The sequence below is a fragment of the Lichenostomus cassidix genome, chromosome 23 (genome assembly GCF_008360975.1).
Source record: "Lichenostomus cassidix isolate B80296 chromosome 23, HeHo_3.0, whole genome shotgun sequence".
Lineage (NCBI taxonomy): Eukaryota > Metazoa > Chordata > Aves > Passeriformes > Meliphagidae > Lichenostomus > Lichenostomus cassidix.
The window spans coordinates 553,443-569,483 of NC_139503.1; the positions used below are offsets into that span (position 1 = coordinate 553,443).

Here is a 16,041-nt window from a genome sequence, read left to right on the forward strand (position 1 = left end):
ACTCTGTCCAGGTGCCATCAAAAGCAAGAGCCTGATCATGAGGAGAGTGGATTTTTCAGCACAAGTTTGGGGTTTAGTGAGATGTGATTAAAAATGTTCATCACCTTGTGCCTTCCCGGCAGGGCAGGACAGAAGCTCCTGTGCCCTGTGAGAGCTTGGCTGTGACAGCAGCTCAGCGAGACACCACGTGGGAAAGCCGAGTTCGGGATTTAAATGTGCTTTTCCACTCTGGCCATGAGTTGGGGGAAAATAAATAAATAAATAATGGAAAAAGGGCTTCGCGTGGAGCTCAGAAGCGACCTCTGTGGCTGCCGGGGACTGAAGTTCAAGAGCCCCGAGCTGGGAGCGCTGGGCAGATGCGGCTCGGGAAAATCCCACAGCAGCAGGAATGGAAGAGGGGGCTCGGGGCTCGGGGGCAGCTCCGCCCGGGAAGGGCAGCGGGCCGGGAAGAGCCATCCTGGCCGGGTGGGAGCTGTCCCAGCCCCCATCGGAGCTGGCTCCGGACGGGAGCACAACGAGCTCGGCGGGGAGCGCGGTGCGGAGCTGTGCCCGGTGCGGAGCTGTGCCCGGCCCGCTGCCCCCCGGCCCCGCCGCATTTCCGCCGCTAGCCGAGCCCCAGGAGGAGCCCCCGGGAGCAGCCCCGGCCCCACCGAGCTGACCGACGGCTTGGCCCTGCCCGGGCCGGGGGTCGGGGGGCACCGGGGGGCACCGGGGGGCACCGAGGGTCCCGTCCTGCCCGTCCCCGCCGTGTCCCCGGGAGCTGCGCTGCCCCGCACCGGGACCTCTGCGGGCCTGGGAAAGTTTCATAGGGAAGCGTCAGAGAGCATCAGGCAGGAATTTCAGTGCATCCCGTGTTTTATGGTGGCGTTAACTTTTACATATTGGGAGTAATTAGCAGCGAAGCTGTTAAAAGCAGATTTAAATAAATTTAAATAACCGCCCCCCCTTCCTTTCTCTCCCTTCCCAAAATGGTCCAAATCCGGTTTACCTCGGACTCGACCCCCACCGGGACAGAGGTGAGAGCACAAACCCCACGGTTTGTCCATGTGGGCAGGAAAACACATTAAACCCCACATATTAATTCACAGATCATTTCAAATAAATATAATTTTGCAATGGTTATTTTTGGTCTCCCCCCGCCCCCCCAACTTTGTTTTAGTAAAGTGGGGAAACATATACAGAAACCTTCCTTGCAGTAGATGCTTTTTTTTTTTTTTTTTAAACGGAGCCCAGATGCTGGTCAGGATTAAGGTTACACCAAACACATTCTACATTGCCATTTTCCAAACAGAATAAAGCAGATGGAAAAGATGGAAGAGGATAAAGCAGGAACGGAGCAGCAGTGAAAACTGCAAGCCCTGCACTAACGCTGTAGAGGAGTGAGCTGGGATGCCAGGAGAGGCAGAAAGAAAGAAAGCAGGCGTAGCGCCGCTGCATATCACATTCCTCACAGTTAAAATGAGTATCTTTAATTAAACAGCTGTCAGAATTTGGGCTTTAAACCTTATATTTAAAACGGGAGAGGGAAATTGAGCTGCAGCTGATCGCTGTGTCTCCTTAGGGCTCCGTCCTAGGAGATGTGAAAGCCACTGGCTGGGGGCCATCAGAGTACTTAAGTCTCTTGGTAATTTTAAACATCAGCAGCCCCGGTGATTTTAAGGCTCTACTCCCTTAAAGTTAGCCATGCACTCAGCACTTTGCAGGATCCGCCCAGCACACTCAGAGCAGCTCTGAGCTCCAGAACACGAGTATCTGCACATCTGAGAAACAAAGAAAATCCTCTTTTCAATAGGCTAAAGATTTCTCTTTTATTTCTAAGAGACACCAGTTTGTCCATACTGGGAAATTGGATCAGACTGGAATGAAATCTCGAGGGGAAGTTAGCAGAATCTGTGCTTATTTGCAAAATACCACCATTTGGCAAATTCAGATTTTAGGTGAAATTCTACAATGGTGTGGTTTACTCAGCACTGTGACTCAGTTACATGATGTGCATTGAAAATCTCTTGCAAAAACTGACTTTGAGAGATTTTGTTGGTATTATATAGGCACACACACGACACAGAGAAGGAACACACAAACTATTAAATATTCATGCTATGGGGAGAACACTTAGTAACGTCCCTTCACTCCAGCTGTACAAAGGCAGGCACAAATAACTGGTGAAAAAATGAATAACACAAAACAACCTCAATATTCCACATAAACAGGGTGTTGAGCAGCTTGCAAACATTGGCCAAGAAAGGGTCAAACAGAAATTGTCCTTATCTACCTTTCAGCAATCACCCATAAATGTGTATTTCCCAATCTGAATTCTGTAATCAGACCCCCCAGGGAGTGTTGGGACTTCCCAAACACACAGGGTCCATGTGTGAGGATGCAACTGATTTTCTGCTCCAGGCCTCCACCCCGTTGAGCTCAAATGGCCTAAAAGTCACCTTCTGAATGTCACAAGTAGGGACCTCAGTGACACTGACTCAGAAACAAAAATTCAAACACATTCTGACCAGCTATGCTGGAACTTTCAGAGTTCAGCTGTGGGACTGTGAAATGAGGTCATTTTTATCTATCAGTTATCTCTGCCTTGAGAGGGGCCTGTGATCACACCTCAGCAACAGCACTGCTGGTAGAGCCTGGGATATCACACACATGTTCACTAAAACAAAGGCATTGGCCAGAGCTCCCTCTGTAAAACTGAGTCCAGTCATACTGAAAAATCGTAAAAAAGGCGTTATTTTCAAATATTTATAAAAATACTGAGTATATCTGGCAAAACAACAAAAAACCCCACTCCAAATCTGAACATGAAATGTTCTTGAGTGCATGGTGAGTGAAACGTGATCAGAAAGAGTCACAGTCATTATAGCTGTCAGAAAAAGGGTGCAATTAACCATATTATGAAACAAAGTATTTAAAAGTATTACTTTCCCAGCTTCAGGAAACATAGTTACTGACCTCAGGTTTTCCTGTGCCCTGGGTTCATGCAGTCACCGAGGGCACTGCAGCCCTTCCTGCGCAATCCTGACCCTCTGGAATCACTGTCTTCCTATTGTTTCACTTACCTTGTCTATTTTTAGAGTGTATGTTGCTCAGAACTGCCTCATACATGTGTGCAGAGTGCCCAGCACGCTTCATTTTCTGTTTAAACACAGGGCTGAGAGCAGTAAATTATGCTGAGGCAGCACGAGGAGCACAACTTCTGCAGGGCAGTGATGAGCCATGGGCTGCAACAAGCCCCTGGCACTTATCAACATCCCACAGGATAACGGAGCCCTGGATTCAGCTATCATTGCACAAGAAACTTCTCATTATCATTATGCTTTAAAGAACTTTGCAAATACTTCAAAATTCATTATTTTTTCCTGTTTAATAGCTACAACACAGCAATATTTTTAAAAATAAAAACATCAAACCAAAACACTCACCAACAAAGAAAACCCAACCAAAACATGAAGCACTACAGCTGAGTTGTGATGCAAACGAGTGAAGTTATTTCCACTATTTCTAGAGGTACAAAAATAATCTAAATGTGACATCCTATTATGGGGAGAAAGGAAAAAACCCACCCCAAAATCAAGCCAAAGACTGTGAAAGTAATGTCCAGAAAATGAGAGGCTAATTAGCCTGACCTCGGCAAGAGGCAAAACTTAAATTATTTTTCCTCAGGAGTGGGAAAAGATGTGGAGGAAAGTAAAGAGATAAAATGTAAAAAAGGTTGCAATCATGCCAGACAAAGCTGATGTCTTTCTTTGATAAGGCAGTAGATTTTTCTGGGTAAAAGAAGACACAGTTGACCTCACCCATCCCAAAATGAGTGAAGGGTTTGGTCTGGTGCATCATGTAAAAATACCAGTTAAATTGGAAAATATGAAGATCAGCGCAAGAAAAGTTTGTGGGTAAAAAATTACTAAAAATCCAATGCTGGATTGTGCTGAAATGGGAAGTTTTGGGCTAGAGAGCGAGTGCTTTGAAAGCTCCTGCAGCTTTGGTCTCAGAACTGGTGCTTTGATGGGCTTTAATAGACACAAGCACAAGGAACTGGAAAAAGAGTGTTAATACAGGTAGTTACTGACAACATCCAAAGGCATCAGTGCAGAAGACTGGAATATCCTAAATGAAGAACTGGATGAGGTTCTGGAACAGCACAGGAATCCTGAGGAATGGACTGGTGGAATGCAGTAATAAGATTAATGCAAATCACAAGGCTGTTCACACAGGGACTGACAGCCAAAACTCTTGTAAACTGGGAATTCACCACAGTTAACAGGGAAGGATGAAGACTCAGAAGTGTTATTTAGTCACAGAAATGAAGATGACAAATGAGATCTAAAGACCAGATAAGGCACATCCAGATGTTATGGCAACGGCTCTCTTACAGAATTTTGGGTACAGTTTCTATTCAAGAATGACACGTGAAAACTGGAATAATCACAGAATAAGCTCCATGAGCTGGTGAAAAGAGCAAAGAATCTGTCAGGAGAGAAGAGTGAAGCCTCCTTTCAGCAAACTCCAAAAAAGAGAGAGGTGATAGGATAGGGTGAGTTTGTATACACAGATTATGGCTTGAAGACAGTACTTGAACTCATGGGTTATGTTGGCAACAAATACATATCTAAGGCCTGGGTGCAATTAAGATGAGTGCTAGAATAGGATGTCTTATTAGAAAAACTAGATTTTAAAGAATCCTTCTTTCCTCTGGGGAGCACAGACCCGGCGAAGAACATTGACAGTTTTGCCATTATTTTCCCCACTTTTAATCAATGAAATGAGAAGAAAATCTCCCCAATATTGGGAAGATGCATTTATGGTGGTTAAAAAGTATTCAGACACTGTAGTGATAAGTGTAACAAAAATCCATTACAATTAATAATTCTGTGTTTACTGCAGCACTTGAATTATTTGCAATAAATAAAATATGGAAGCAAACATCAAATAACAAGGATAAAAGAAAACTGAATGAGACAAGAGTTTGAGGAGGCAGGTTGTATGACTTGACTTATAATTAGAGTTTGCATCAGGGTGCAAAGAACTGGATTAGGGTGGGCAAAAGTGTAAGAACCACAGACAGGAAAGCTGAACACCCTGCTCAGCTCGCTGCTAAATTCATCCGGGTCACAGGAGCGTGAAGAACCACGGAACAGAGAGTGAATTAATGTGGGCCTGGAGCACACACCAGCTCAGCACATTCCCTGTGTCAGACAGTGCTTGGAGGACTCAGCACTGATCCTTGTGTGGCTGAGCCTGCACACACTGTCACTGTCACCTCGGCAGGGAACTCTTCAAAGGAGAGATTTCCAAGGGAATGGCTTTCCAAAATCCCAAAGGAATGCACCTCTCAGAAGACCATACAGGCTCATGCTGTAGGTCTGGTTTTTCCTAAAGTCTTTGTGTTTCCATCATAAAGAACCACCAGGCACATATATGACCCATTTCTTCCATCTCACGTCTTTTCCCCTCTCCACACAAAATGTACCTGCTTGAGCAAAATAGCAACAAACCAGGGCTGCCCTTCCAGGGATCTTCTGTCTCAAGTGTTTGCCCACTGGAGATGTTTTCCATCCTGCTGTTCTGAGCTTCCTTGGGTCTGCCACCTCTTCACCTTCCTACAAACAATAATACACACAAGCATGGAGCCAAAAAGCATCTTCAGTTTGGGCGTTTTCCTCCCTTTTCTATACCTTTTTGTTTTTCTCATTGTTCTCACCAGAGGACACCTCACAGCCATGAGTTGTATCTCCATGTCATCAATGTTTTCGACCAAATGAGAACCCCAGAACTTATCTGGTTTTGTTTTTTAAATGTACATTAGCTAATTATTCTGCTTGTCTTGTTACTGGGAGAGTTAAACATTTAGCAAGAAAAAGATAATCTAAGACTCATGTACTATGACTATGTTCTCTTCCATTTGCAAACAAACTTTCATATTCCAACTCAGAACTTTTAGGACATTAAGACTTCCTGAGTAATAATAAGACAGAACATGTTATAATTTCCATCTAACATTGCAAACAAACATTATTTCACAACTCCTCTTCCATCAGCAAGCTGACACACTTGGAGTTCACGAGAAGACTGCACTTGGAAAGCCTCCTCAGCTCCTTGTCTTCCCCTTGTTTCCAGGCATGGTATTTTCAGAGGAGTTCTTTTGCAGCCAAGGACCAAGGCAGGAGTGTGGATGAGGAGGGGAGGATCTGGGCAGGCAGTGGTTGTAATGGATCACAAACTGAATTTGAGTCAGCACAATAAAGACGATATATCACAGAAATATTTAATAAGGCTGCTTTATGTAGGACACCCTGGACAATTCTCCTGCTGAACTCAGTGAGATCTCAGCTGGAATATTCTGTCTTTTTTCAGGTTCCACAGAAAAAAATAAAAGCAGATGCAGAGCAACTGGAAAGAGCACAAAGAGTGCAACAAAGAAAATAAAATGGAGAGAGCTCATGGTAGAATTGAGAGGGGACAAACTACCAACAGTCCATTTGCTGGAGGACAGGTTAGCAATCCAAAGTTCATGGCCACTGGAAACAGGTGAGAGACCATGTTTATTCCTTGAAGCTCCATAACCCTTGTTTGATTCACAGACTCTACATGGGAAAAACTCCAGGTAATTTCTTAAGCCAAGCACAGAAGATCACATATATATATATATATATATATATACACCTTAAAAGAAGATCCTGTGACAATATTCCTGACATAAACTCCAGAGTTTTTAGTTAGAAGTAGTCAGAAATCTGCTCTTCCATTGGTGGCAATGGACTTCTGCATGGTAAGGGATGTTTTAATGGATTTACCACTTTCTTCTTCATGAAGCCTTACAGTATTTTGGAAAATAAGTTGCACAGGCAAAAAACCAATGGATGTCAGGAGAAAAGGAGTAGTCATTTGTCAGGTTGACCCACAGAATCCCCCAATTCCTGAGAATTCCCTGTCAACATGTTGTGAAAAATAACATACAGCTGAGTAGCAGAACACCTCTCTGTGGGATAACTGCCCAGAATATCTTGAGAGGTAAATTAATACAAGAAAGAACCAAGCACCGTGCACCCGATTAACAGTGAAAATACCTGAAATCAGCATAACAAAGTGGGGTGAGTGCACTTGTGCTCAGGATGGTTAAACAGCTGTAATTAGATCAAACAAACTAGATTGATGTATCATCCCTTTGTAGCTGTGGCCTCAGAAGGCAGGTCAGGAGCTAAGTTCAGTAAAACAGTTTTAGTGCTGCAGCTTTTATCTAACAAGACACAGCCACACACTCACTCCAAAGTAAATACTATTCAGGAGAACTGCTGAATTCCAAAGACAAAGAGTTTTTAGAGAAGATGCCGTTCTTTAATAACAACCTTAACTTTTGTCAGTAATAAAACTCTCCTAATTAATTTAAGAATAGACTCTTTGGATAAACAGTGCACAAAATTTTGTTTATAAGTTCATTCAAGGCATTTGAAGGTCTTCATTGAGTTGTTTCCCATTCACTTAAAGCATCTGCACAAAATGGGTGAATTCTAATTTGCTTTGTTCTTTCAGAACCTTTTAATTAAATTTTAAGAAAATCATGTAGAACAACGTTGCATGCAATACGGTCACTACATTTCAGAGATGAGCAAAACATAAGGTAGCAGATGGTATGAAGAGGATATATGTGAAGAAATGTAAATAGCAGGGAACCTCACCAAATCAAAGACGTGAGGCAGAACTGAAAGCGCCTGCAAGACCCCTGGGAGAGCTGAGGAGATGAAGCAACCACTGAGCTCAGAGATATCAGCCTTTCCTTGCTCAGAAATGACACAACACCAACAGGAAGCTCTAATCTGGTAGAGGGAGCGACCCCTCGTAAGTAAGGGAGGTGAGATTTTTGTGAAGGGTCCTTAGAGTGAAGATGGGAGGAGTGGGGGGAAACAAGGACAGGTGCCAACAAATGTATTTATCAAACACTCTTGGAATTGAAAAGATACCAACTATTCAAAATTGTAAGCAATGAAGAGAATTATAGACGAGCTAGTAGTAGAAAGTAATATCGTATTGAACAAAAATGAGATTAATTGTTTAAGCTAGGCAGGAGACGAAGCAAAGAGCAGCTTGGTGTTCATCAGAAGAGTTATGAGCAGCAGAAACAGGGTGACTCTGGGGTTGGGAGGAGATGTAACCTGTGTATTACCATGGTTTAGCCTGGAACCTGCACCCCAGGTCTCTGAGCTGCTGTGGCTGCACTCATTGCTGGCTGGGAGGCATCTCTGCCACGACAGAGCCTAAGAAATGAGTGAGTGGATTCTGCTGTATCTGAGAAGCAGAGCAGAGCAGAGCCTGGGTGAAGAGCAAGGAGCTCTTTCTAACCTTCTGATAAAAAAGTGACCAATACCAGACCAATACTGTTACAGAAAAGCCAGCAAATACTAAAGGATGTTTAAGGGTGAAGGGAGACACCCAGCAGGGCCTAGCTGATGACTGCAAATGCAGTTGAAGAAATAGGTGGAAAATTGTGACTGTTCTAAACATTTATATTTCAAATAGTTGGTAAGAACATTCCCACAGCAGAACTGCACAAATCTCATGCAGCCTAAATCACAACTATTCCCATTTTGTATCTTCTTCTGCCCCAAGCTCCATTTCTCTGGGTGATTTATGAGGTGAGCTCTGGCTGTGCAAGGCTTCTCTCCTTCTGAATGGAGGAACAATTCAGATAAGGAACAAATCTCTTCTGAGTGAATAGAGGAAACTGGACTTAACTGCATTGACTAAGGTATTTATTGTACATCTAGGCCAGAGGAAGCTTAGCACTTCTAATACATATAAAACAGCAGAGAGCTGCTAGGAAGAGCAGAAACCAAACAAAACGGATTCACAAGTTCCTTAATAATTTAAATTAAGCCACTAAAGTAACAGGAAAGCAAGAGCAACAGATATCTATCAATTCCAGTGGCTGATTCCAGCCACCCACAGGAACTGAGGAGCAGTTGGCTCTCTGTCCCCTCAGGCACCCTCAGGCTGAGGGACAGCTAAATTGTAATCACATAACCCCCAACGGCCAGTGCTTTCGTGGCTGTTGATTTCATAAATTGTCTTGAGGTTCTTTGTCATGGAAGACATTGGATATAATTACAGACAAAAAGAAAATAACTCACAGGCCTGGTCCTGGGCAAGGTGCTTTGGCAACTCAGCAGCTCAGGGGATCATCAGCTCTTTGTAGACAGGAGCCCAATGCTAAGAGATAAACTGCAAGAAATAAATCTCTGTGGCACAACTTCATCTTATCAGTTTGGAAAAGACTATGCACAGAATTCCTGAAACACAATGAAATCACAGAATTAAAAATTTTAAGTGCAAGCCCCATTATTAAGTCATCCATTTACAATAGTTGGTGGTGAATCCATCTACTCCAGATGGGAAGAGGTCACTCTCTTCTTTTTCCAGGGCAAGTCTATGAATAATTTGAGTGATTAAAGCTCAAATCAGGTGTGAAACTGAAAGACCAGGAAAGCACATGGAAAAGAAACCACACAAAGGGAGACTCAGCATTCATTCTGGAATCAGGAAAGGCTCCCTCCATTCCCCCGTCCTGCCACAAAATACAGGTGAGCTCGTACATTTTTTCCCAAAGAGTTGTCACTTTTAAAGGCACACTGAAATCTTATTTTTACTTTTTAGGTCTCCCTTCCTCTATCGGAGATGACCTAAATTTTGAGCTGAAGCACTCACAGCATCCTCGCTTGGAATAGAAAACAACAGCAAAAAACATCAGGCAGTGAAAAGAGGCAAAATAATAGGAGGGAAAATTACAGTGAAGTCCTCCCTGAATAAGAGGAGGTCACAAATGCTGCAGGAAATAGAAGCTGAAGTGGTGCTATCCTGAGCCAGGGGACACAAAGTGGTTGCATTTACAGACCTGGCAGAGGACAGGTGGGCAGGATGTGAATTGAAGCAAACAGCCACAGTTCTGGGAATACCCAACAGCTCTCAGCATCTCCCTTCAAACACAGCGCTGTGCTCCCGGCGCAAAAAATGTCACAGATGCCAAGAGCCTCCTGTCACAAAAAAAAACCCAGCAAACCCTACAAAAACTTGAATACTTTCTAGGAGTGTTCAAAGAGAATTAGACAGCTACTGAAAGGGGTAGAGGCAATATTTTATATACTAAAGAGAAAAATGTATGGGAACTTATAGAGAGCCCACTAATCAACAGTAGAGACTACTGAACATTCATGCAGCTCATTATTAACAAAACAAACCCCCAAAAGTACTTGCAGATACATTGATTTTGCTTTATTTTATCATCATAAACAGCCAGCAGAAACTAAGATTATAATCTGTGTCTTTTTAAAATTCCATTCAACAGATGTTCATAAACAGATTTGAGCCAAATTTCAGCTCCCCAAAAGGATATTCAGCCAGAGAACTTTTACAAATGGATAATAAAGTCCCACTTTTCCCTTGTAATCATTGCTTTTCTGAGACATCAAATCCTCTCTTAGCCTCATTACAAGTTCCCACCAGCATAAAATGTATTTTTCATTTCCATTTCCTATAGTATTGTTTTCCAAAAATGGCATTTCCCAGCACAAGACAACTCTCCTTCACTCCTTTTTTATGTCACCTCCTCAATACAAAAAGATTGTATCAGTGACAAGGCTCTGTTCTTCTAAAAAGATGAAAAAAATCCAAGTGGTACTAATAAATATTTACTTAATGTAAAGAAAAGGGAATTCAACAGTTAAGGATGAAAATTATAGAGGCAAAAAAAAAGGTGTTTGGAAAGGCAAGGCTGTAAGAAGTTCAGTGCTGTTTATGAGAACAACTGCTCAATGGCTCCTTCTGGGACACAGCGAGATGACTTCTTTAAAAGTATGGTCTAGAAATACCCCCAAATCACTGAAATTATAAGTCACCCGAGTATTTCAGCCGCAATACAAAATTAAGAAATATCGGGACACATAATGAAAATGGTGGAATGAAACCAGCACTGCACTGACTTGTCTATGTTGAAAGGGGAAAGGGGGGGCTGAAGTGAAAGGTTTTATTTTTACTTAATTACTCTCAGTGCTCCCTGGGGACTCCTTCCAAAGCGTATTTTGTATTTGGACCTAAATGCAAGCAGGATTCAGCCTTGATCTTATTCCTTATGACAATACATTTCTTAAATTAGAAGTCCCACAACTGGAATGTTGACACCACTGCTGGTTCCTGCAGCACCTCAGAGTCCCTCCTGTGTTATCAATCCATTAACCCGGGAAGCAGTGAGAACAGGGGAAAACAGACTGTTCAAAATTTAAAAATCCATCCAGAAAATAATACTTTGTGAGCTTATAAGCATCTTTCATCCATTTCTACATATGTAGAAAAAAGAAGTCTCAAAATATTAAAAAAAAAACAAACCAACAAACCTACCTAACTTCAAGGTATTTTGAAATGATAACATATTAATTGAGTGAGCATCCACCTGTGATGCGATTCAAGAGTCTCCTACTGCAGCATTTCACACATATTCAATCCACCTTCTGGTTACAGCGTGCAAGTTTGTGGTATGTAGAAGGAACAGCAGAGCTGGTTAAAGATTTTCTCTTGCTTCACATACTCTGCAAGCTTCTCATTAACTCATACATGACTTTAATCAGTGCTGAAGCACACACTTCCTTCAGCATGCAGCAGGACTGGGCTGAGGAAAAAAAAATCCTCCATAAAATATTACTGTAACCATGAACTAATAAAGAGAAGGGCAACGTTTTCGTAAAGTGGCTGCTGATTTTCATCTCTAAAGGGTTAAACCGACCTTCACTGATCCAGAAGAGGTAATAAAATAGAACTTTAAGGACAAAAATGGAGCACTTCAAGAGATTATTATGAAGAGCCACATTCAAGAAGACAAAACCTTATTCTTAAAGCACAGATGCTTCTGAAACAAGAGATCGCACGTTTTTAACAGCACACTGCCAACTGCTTATAATGAATAAGCAAAACGAGGCGAATCAGGGTGTTTTTTTCCCTTTTTCCTTGGAGCTCAGAGGGAAGGGGCATTCATGGATGTGGTAGCAGAGCCAGCTCTGCACTTCTGCAGGGCTGTGGAGCTGGTGCTGGTCGGTGTGTGGGGGGAGAAAACAGAGTAAAGCCTGAGAAAAACCCATCAGAGCTCCTGTCCTCCCCTTGCAGCGTTAATGGGAGGGATACGAGTCCATGGGAGCTGCAGTGGGGGATGGTGCTGGCGGAGGGGGTGGGGAGAACCGAGCGAGGCCTTACAACCATCAGCAGCTCTTGTTCTTGTTCCTTTCAGCCTTAGCAGGAGGATGTGAAGCCCACGGAGCCGGCAGCGGGATGGGGGGGGAAGCAGCGCAGGATCATAGTTTAGCTTTTGTCCCCTCTGCACAGGGTTAATAGGAGGACACGAGTGTCACCGGGATAAGGGCAGGCTGGGGGGGCAGGCCGGCAGCGCGGCTCCCCGCGGGGCGGCCGGGAGGATGTGCTGCGATTGCTGGGCTCCTGTGCGAAGTCACAACACCCGCGGGCGAGGCGTGGGGGGAACGCGGGGCAAACGGCCCTCAACGTGGCGGCTCCGCTTATCCAGCGCGGCTCGGCCGCGGTGCCCCGCGGGGTGGGGCGAGCCCCGGCCTTATCTGCGGGGCGCAGGGAGCCGCGGGGAGCGAGGGAGGGAGAGCCCAGGTGCGCTGGCAGAAGCCAGGGGGGCACAGGCGGCCCCGCAGCCGCTCTGAGGGCGCTCCCTGCCCGGAGCGGCAGCGCGGGGCTGAGGCGCGACCCCGGCCCCAAACCAGCAGAAAGTTTCCCCAAACTTTCCGCAGGGGGGTCCGGCTCCCCTCAGCGACCCCCTCACGGCGCCCCCCGCTCCGCGCTGTTCCCGCCCCCGCCGCAGGGGGAGGGGGGCGCTGTTCCCGGCTCCGCGCCGCGTTTTCCCGCTCACCCCCCGCTCCCCGTGCCTCCTCACTCCTCCGCGCCTCCGGATCGCTCCGCCGCAGCGGGCGCTGGGGCTTTTTCACCTCCCCCACCCCCACCGCTTCATCCCGATTATCCCGCCCGCAGCCGCGGGGGGAATGCGGGAAGGGAAGTGCTTCTCCCACCCTGTTCCTGTAACGGTGTCCCGGCTATGGGACGGCGGGACGGAGACTTTTGCCGAGTGAGGGAGAGGAGGCGGTTGGGACTACTTGGCGTTCCTGCCACGGCCTCGGCGGAAGGAGCGCGCTGAGCGAGAGACTGTGCAGTGCTGCGGCTCTCCTCAGCGCTTCCTGGAAACTCCCGCTTAGGAGCGAGGGGGGGCGGGAGCGAAAGAGTCCCAGGCCGGGAATGGGAAGGGGGGCAGGGCACAGCCCCTTCCCCATGCCCGAACACTCCCCGAGCCCGCTGACACCCCTCAGACCGACCCCCACCTCCTCTTCCTGTGCAGATGGAGTAGGGAGAAGTAAAGGATAAACTCCCTCGTAACCGCCGTGCGGCGTGGAGGAGGGGGCTGAACCCCTTTTCCCCTCACAATCCGGAGGGTGAAAGGGCAGACTCCTCTTTTCCCTCACAACCCGGGGTCTTGAAGAGCATACTCCCCTTTTCCCCTCAGAACACGGAGTGTGGAAGGGCTGAACCTCGTTTTTCCCCTCACAGCCTGGGGTGTGGAGGAGCAGACCCCCCTATTCCCCTCACAACCCGGGGTGTGGAAGGGCAAACCCCGCTTTTTTCCGCACAGCTCGGGGTGTGGAAGGGCAAACCCCTCTTGTTTCCTCCCAAGCTGGGAGCTCCCCTCTACCGCCAAAACTGAGGGGTGGGAGCGGGGAACGCAACGAGGCGGGGTGGGGAGAAAGAGCCCGGCATGGCCGGAGGGCACGGGAGAAGGAAACCCCAAAAACACCTTTTTTCCCCGAGTTCCTTGGGATGGGAGCGATCCCTGGCTCCGGGGGGCTGGGAGCGGGCTGAGGCGGCGCGGGGGAGGGGAGGCCGGGCTGGTAAATGCAAAACGCTGGTACAGAAGCGTTTTAGCACAATCGGGCTGGAAAGCTCCGACTGCAACGGGCTAAGAATAAAAAAAAAAAAAAAAAAAAAAAAAAGAGAGAGAGAAAGAAAAAAAAAAAAAAAGAAAGAAAAAACGTGAAAAGGCTCCTTTGCTGCCCTCTGCCTGCCGAGGCTGCGGGGGAGCTCGGCCGCCTCCTCGGCTGGGGAAGGGCTCCCATTTCCTGGGTGAAAAAACTGAGGAAAGCGGGCCAGCTCGCACACCTGTGCTTCCACGGAATCAGTTGGGTTGGAAAAGGCCTCTGAGATCATCGAATCCAACCTTTGCTTGCTCTGGATGCTCTAAGTTATCCTTTTTCCCACGTGTGGATGTGCTCCTCTTCACCTCACTTCCAAACAACTTCAGTACAAGGTAAAGCTGCTTCCCATTAGACTTGGCTGGAGGATGTCTCCAAGCCAAGAGGGCTTTGGGGTCTGCACTTTAGTACTTGAATTATTTAACGGCACAAATTCCTAACATATGCAAGCCACCCAAAAAAAAAAAAAAAAAAAGGTGGAAAAAACAGGAGGGGAATGTGAGTGTGCTGATAAATGCCTGTGATACATAAACACGGGCAGTAAATACCGTGTGGTAAATTAGATATGGGCTGGGGTGATCCTGCCCTGCAGTTAAAGGCCTCTCACTTCCTCTTTCTTGTCCAGATTGGTGCCTTGTACCAGCTCCTCTCTCCAGCTCTGCTGATTTCCAGTTTGCCACCCTTTAAATGTGGAGCTGTTGATCCTCTCTGGTGTTACAATGCAACACTTTGATGCCAAAACCCCCTTCCTCTGCTGAATCCACAAGTTTTGGGGATGCTGGGACTACTCAGGAAAGGCAGGCAACATGTAATGAAATTATGTGGAAGAGAAAGATCCATTAGAGCAAGGAGATACCCGTAAATCCTGTTAGCAGCCAAGCATTTCCATAGAAATTTCCTGATTCTAGATGCCCGGCACCTTTCCTATGCTTCCATTTCCTTAACACCATTCCTAAATCCCTACGTGGCTTCATTTACAAACCTAAACCCCAAATGTAAATTGAGGGGGGAGGATCTCTTTGAAGTCTGTCTCCTTGGGTTTTAGCTCTAAATTCCGTAGTTCAGGGTCTACTGGAAAGAGCAGCCTCCAGCTGTTGGACCAGGAATCATCTCTTGGCTTTAGACTCCTGCACTGCTTAGTGTTAAGGATGAGCTGTGCTGTTTTAAAATCTTTTAGTTACTCACTCTTTGTTGTACTTTTATTCCTTTGCTCTTTGTACCCCAATCAGTGCAGAACAGTTTGTAAATACATGGATTTATTCTGTCAGCCTCACGCTGCTTCCCTTAAACATCAAAATATTAAAACACAAAAGCTCCCCGATTACTCATCAGCAGATCGGTGACTTTACACACAGACAGCTTTCTCTGGAGTAAATTAAAACAACTCCTTCAAAAAATTTGCGCTGAAATTGATTTTTTCCATACCTCCTTTTTTCCCCACGATAAAAAGGCAGGTCCCAATAAATGGCTGCTATGGAAAACCCAGTAACTCACCACATTGTGATGCTGGTGGGATTGGAGTAATTCAAATCCTGTGTTTAGAGAGCAGGGGATGGGAAAATGTCACTTTGTCCACATGTCCCATAAGAATAAATCATCCTGGATACTTCAAGGGGATAAAGTGTCCCCCAACAAAGAGCTGATTCCACAGTCTGTACTGAAAAGCTTGATGTTGCCTGGTGGGTACTTTAAACTATCATGGGAGAATTATCAGAAGCCTAAAAAAACCCTAGTACATTAAACCAACTGAAATTCTTGGACTGCAGGAAATTCGAGTGTTGGAGAGAAGAAAGCCCACAGCTCCCTGATTTCAGGAATTGAGGAAAAGTGTTTTATTCCTACATGTCTTTTCAGTGTGCTCTTGTCTGAGTAAGTTGTTTGTCCTCTTGTTTTTATGGCAGCCACTCCAGGACTGACCACTTCAGTATTCACTGCTCAAGTGTTTGTAGTGATTCCCAACACCAGGATCTTCAGACCGGCTGCATAAGGTAAAGATACACCTTGAGAAGTCTTGGGTCCTGCA

General features: G+C 45.7%; 1 pseudogene across 1 annotated transcript; it reads right to left on the reverse strand.

Annotated features, from left to right (window-relative positions):
- Nucleotides 1–4,857: 4,857 nt before the first annotated feature.
- LOC146427680 (uncharacterized) lies at nucleotides 4,858–15,517 on the reverse strand (annotated as a pseudogene). Its single transcript, XR_014856343.1, has 5 exons — nucleotides 15,513–15,517; nucleotides 13,639–14,165; nucleotides 13,068–13,347; nucleotides 9,129–9,287; nucleotides 4,858–5,603 (listed from the first exon to the last, which is right to left on the reverse strand). The product of XR_014856343.1 is annotated as an uncharacterized LOC146427680 (transcript).
- Nucleotides 15,518–16,041: the final 524 nt, after the last annotated feature.